We start from the raw sequence: 6,000 nt of genomic DNA, 5'->3' as shown, positions 1-6,000 counted from the left end.
TCTGTGTGCCTTAGTCAATCTCTTATGCTTTGAAACATTTCTTTTATATTTTGTGTCCTATTGTTCTGTTTTACATTCATGAAAGACCTAATCGGATACAAACTGTTCTGTCATGGCTAGATGCAGAAGCTATCATTATGACATTTTTATTGTCAGATTTCTCCTAAATAATAATACAACCAATGACCTCGGATTTGTTAAGTAAATTAAATAACACAGTAGATTCATTTACCCAAAGGGAAAGCTATAAAAATTAAAAGTCAATTTTTATTTTCATTATTTTTATACTCTCTGATTTCCCAAATATCTATAAACTGATGCCTCTGATTTTTGTGAGGGATGTAGAAATAAAAGAGACCTAATTTTCACCAATCTAATATCATGTCTATTTTTTTTAAAAAGGTCATATGTTGTATGATTCCATTTGCTTGAAATATTCAGAACAGGTAAATACATAAAGACAGAATGCAGACTAGTTGTTGTCAGGGACTGAGGGAAGGGTGAAGTGAAGAGTAAGTGCTTAATGGATATGAAGTTTTATTTAGGAATGATAGAAATGTTTTGAACTAGATAGATGTGATGGTTGCATAACATTGTAAATGTACTTAATGCTACTGAATTGCTCACTTTAAAATGGTTAATTGTAGCCAGGTCATGGAAGCAACCTAAATGCCCATCGACAAATGAATGGATAAAGAAGATGTGGTACATATATACAATGGAATATTACTCAGCCATAAAAAGGAACGAAATTGGGTCATTTGTAGAGATGTGGATGAATCTAGAGACTGTCATACAGAGTGAAGTAAGTCAGAAAGAGAAAAACAAATATCGTATATTAACACATATATGTGGAACCTAGAGAAATGGTACAAATGAACCGGTTTGCAGGGCAGAAATTTAGACACAGATGTACAGAACAAACGTAAGGACACCAAGGCAGGGAAAGCAGCGGGGGAGGGGGGTAGTGGTGGTGGTGTGACGAATTGGGAGATTGGGATTGACATACATACACTAATATGTATAAAATGGATAACTAATAAGAACCTACTGTATAAAAAATAAATAAAATAAAATTCAAAAATAAAATAAAATAAAATGGTTAATTGCATGTTATGTGAATTTTATCTCAAACACATTTTATATATGGACATATATTAAAGCTGTTATTACTTTCAAAAAATAAATAAAAGTGAGTTCTTTTAGAAGCAATACTAATCAATAAATTACCAAAATCTGAAAAGCTACAGTAATCCTAGAACCATAAAGAAAATATAGAGAAAAAAATTTTTAATGTATTTTGTTTGAGGAAAAAGGCAAAGACCATCAAGGGCAAGGTACATAAGGAAAGACTTCTTGTGAAGAAAATAACGAAAGGAATCTTAGCTTGCAGTAGGACCCTGGATTGCTATTGGGGGAAACAAAGAAAAATATCAGTATTTAATATCAATCTGAGCCTTCTTATCAGTACTAATAACTCATTTTAATAGGACAGTTAAGCTTTCTCATGATCCCCTGGTTAATACACAAAATTTCCAGAGAGAAAGGACATGGCATGTATGACTTTATCCATATGTAAAATGTCTTAGTACAAAATGACTATAGAAAAAAAGCCATGATTGAAAATATTCAATCAACAACTTCCACCACTTCCATTTTCCATTATCTATCCCCAAATTATCCTCAGAAACTCACAATTTAGGCTTCCCAAACTACCTACATTTTATGAATACTAACATGATTTTTATATGTATGTGCATACCTGATCACACAGACACAATCAGAAAGCGGAAACATTCATTCCTACTTAAGAACCTTCTAAGCACTATACAAATTGGCTACTTCACTACTTTTATCCAAGAAAAATTATTAAGTCAAACTAGAAATTGGCACAGATGCAGATATAACAGTCAATCCAGAGACAATATATGAGAAGACTTAGGCTAACTCCCTAGAGAGTTTAATAAGCAAGATAAGTTACAGGCATCCACGGAATGCATTAGAGATATGTCATCCATTGGCAGATGCTTTTAAAATGAAAGCCTTGTTCGAAATGAGGGAACTGTGTGATACTAAAAGGAAGCCAAGTAACACCAGAATGTCCTGGAATTGCAGAAACTACTTTTATCTCAACGGTGGGAGCATTTGACTCCTTGGAAGAGCAGTGCTTCTATCAAAAACATTGTTTGAAAATTATGGGAAAAAAAGAGAACAGTACAACATATTAATGCTCACCATATGACAAACCATATGCCATCTATATTCCTCAAGCCATATTTCCAAAGAACACTGATAGAACTAATGTCGAACACTGCAGCATATTTTATTTAGGAAAACTCATAGAACCAAATTTTTAGGTTAGTTGTCACTATGGTTAGGATATTCCAGCAAGGCAGAGCAATTTGTCTGGTATAATCTATATACTAAGCATCTAAATATTTTTCACCACAAAAACCAGACCTTATCATGAATTTTAAGGTATGAAAGTGAGGTTTAAAACTAAAGGAAAAGATCACCAGGAATCAAGTCATCTTCCTCAAGTCCTCATTTATTTCAGATTCTCACGGAAGTAATTAAAGAAATAAAAATATCAGGGAAAAGTCTGTATGGGCATTCTAAGCTTAAAAAGGGAATCATCCACTTTTCAAACACAGTATTGTATTAGTTTTCCACTGCTGTGTAACAACTTACCACCAACTTAGTGGCTTAAAATAGCACCCATTTGGTATCATAGTATCTACAGTCCAAGCCTGGCTTAATGGGAGTCTCTGCTTTGAATCTTGCAAAGCTAAAAATAAGGTGTCAGCCTGTCTTAATTCCTTTCTGGAGCTTGTGTTTTTGTTTTCCCATGCTTATTCAGCTTACACTGTTCCTTTTCTATATACTTGACCTTCTCTGTAGGAAGTTCAAAAAAGTTCTCAACATAGCTGCCCCTTTCTTCTAGGTTAGCAGGAAAGTGTCTCTCTCATGCTTCAACTTCTTTTAAAGGGCTTGCCTCATTTGTCAGTCTCACCCAGGTTAAGCTCACTTTTGATTAACTCAGACTCAACTGACCAGTAATGTTGTAATAGGAGTGATAGCCCATCATATACATAGGTCTTGCCCACTTTAAAGGGGAGACAATTTTATAGGGTGTGTTCTCCAAAGTATGGGAATCCTGGAAGCCATCTTAGAATTCTACCTACCATAAGATCTTAATGAAGAGTGCCCGGCAAGTAAGACAACGTTTAGGGAGGAAGTAACTAGCCTTGGATCCATTGTATTTGAAATAAGTAGAAAGAATAAGTAGTGGCACCCATTATGAAATTTAGTTTGGTATGTAAAGGGACCACATATGAGAATGTTTAAGGGGGCCACTAAAAAGTACACCATGTGATAGAGCTCAGAGCTTGAATACAGAGAGAGACAGGATCTCCCAGTAGAGTTCACCGGTTTTCCAAGACACTGGGATTCCATAAAGAGGACAGGACTGATGAAGCTGGATTACTTTAACACATTCTTCTTCCTTTGCTTAAGAGCTGGTCACCATCACCTTTCCCATGATAATTTTAAGAACCCTAGAATTTTATGGCTTAACTTTATCACCAATTTCCTTGCTTTAACTTGTACAGTTATTCTTGCAGAGGGATGGTTAAAAGTGATTTTCCATCTATTACTCATATATTCACTGGTATATTATGCTGAGACTCAATGGGTGAATGAGGATGATTGCTTGTTAAGGTTAACTCTAAAATTCCCTTATTTAACATCTCTATATAAACGTTTTATGACTTTAAATTTAGAAAGATTCATTTTCATTCTAAGTCTTTCAAATTTGCCTGGCCCTTGAACAAGCTAAGATCAAATTTGCTATTTTAACTATCTAAATAAATAAGTAGAATATTGGATCCCAATATATAAATGTATTATTGGGGTTTAATTTGAGAGATAATTAAGATTAGTAGGTAAATCTTTTTAAAATTAAAACCCTTTCATCATTTCCGCTGGAGAGAAAAGAAGAATTATTTTTTCTATCATCTTAAAAATCCCCTTTTAGACAGCAAATATTTGCATTGCTAATCGCTTCATTTTTGTTTACAAATACTTCTGTACAAAAGTTAAAATAATAGAAGGATAATAGAATAATCTGTTTACATCATCACATTACAGAAACAGAACTACAGTTTAGAATTATTAAACTACTTCACATTTCTTATTTGCTATCAGAAAATTTAACATTCAAATAATAATAAGCTCTTCAAGTGAAGGCACTGAGACAAGATCAGTGCACATATGTAGAAATTATCCACATCTAACTTGTCTAAAGAAAGGATCCTCAGGTACAATAAATTACTTAAAATCAATAAAATATCTTGAAAAATGTTGATTCCATCTTATCCTACAAGATTTATGATTTTCTAATTTCATTTGGATCTGGTTTTCAGAAAACCAGAAATCTTGCCCAGTGGAATGTTCAGATGAGTCAAGAGCAACCTAGCTTTCCATAAGTCTCTACCAGTTTGGTCTTAGCATTTAAGAGCTCTGATGAGCAAAAGGAAAATAAGAATAACTAGAAACATTAAAAATCAGCATAATTCCAGCCTCTATGTAGCGGCAGAAGTGTATATTCTAGGCCAACAAGCAAAATTTTGCCAAAGCTCCCCACCCTCTGGCTCTAGTTAATCCTGCTAATACCATGGGGAAAAGAGGGGTAGGGGTGGGGGTAGGCTGGGTCCTCAAATACTCTGGACTTTGATGAAGGAGTTGGGCCATGAATGGTCCTCTAATGAGATAATTTTTCGTGTAGTAATTTGATTGTACTTTGTAGAATGACAATTCTGTAAGACAGAGATAGGATCCCAGGCAATAATTCCTTTAATCTTCAAAGGTTATCTGATGTCCTTCAGAGATGCACTGAAAGATCATTAGTAGTAATCAAGCTGGAAAGATTACTCTTGACTTTATAGGAAGGATGAATTTCATTTTCATTTCATTTTCTAAATAAGAATCTATAGGACTTAGAAAAAGTCAACTCTTCTGAAGGATTAGATTTTTTTCGTGGTTCTTTACTGACCTCATTTTCAAAAGGCTGCTTGATTTCTAAGCCACAGTTTCTGTATGGTTGTTTTTACGTGCAATGATTCATCAACTGCCATGTGCCCCTCAGATAAATTTAACAACTGTTCACCATAACAGGCAGAGCCTTATTTTTAACAGAAATAATTGAAAAGGCACCAGGGGCTTCTTGAGAGCTCTGACTATGCCATTGCAAGAACACCATTTCCTGAATCAAGTCAATAATAGAGCAGCATGAGAAATAGGTTCTGAGCAACATAATTTTTCAGGGGAACAAGAGATACCAGGTAATATTTGGAGAATACTTTGTGATCTTCAAAAAAAGGGGAAGTATATAAAATGTCCTTCCCAACCAAGTCCAGTTGTTTACCACCAACATTTCAGGGCTCCATCTGCCTGTTCATGATTCCAATTATTGTAGGAAAATAACTCATGCCCTGCTCATTGAAATTCCTTATTTTATTATATAGTGACAATATTATTTATTCTGACCAATCTACTATTAACCCATACTAATCTGTGGGGCAATGATAATTACCATGGTATGAGAACTAGGTTTTAAAAGGCTTTGCTATTACTTTAAAATATATGCATGTGCTTTTTGTGACTCCTTTATTTCAGCTATTCAAGCAGGCAAGTATATACTCTAAATATGATAAGGGGAATGAGTTTATTTGAATGAAAATGTAATATTTTGTAACAAACAAAGCAAAAGAATAAGTTTGTTCTTGCACATTTAGTTATTTATGTGAAGAAAAATGCACTCCTGAGAAAACTGGTAATGGGGACAGGCACAAGCAAAACATAATTCCAAAGCTGCAGTTTGAATAGCAGTTATTTTTATTGACTCTTGTGCATAAAAATATGTACCTCTTGATTGGTTGAAGATGGTGCCTTGAACCACTTGTTTTGTCACTTCCGTTCTTCATTTCTCTTGCTTTGCTT

This window comes from Delphinapterus leucas, chromosome 9, assembly GCF_059928025.1.
Source record: "Delphinapterus leucas isolate spDelLeu-1000000601 "Yukka" chromosome 9, BTC_Dleu_Yukka2, whole genome shotgun sequence".
NCBI lineage: Eukaryota > Metazoa > Chordata > Mammalia > Artiodactyla > Monodontidae > Delphinapterus > Delphinapterus leucas.
The sequence above is the reverse complement of the archived record's forward strand: the minus strand, read 5'-3'. Positions refer to the sequence as shown.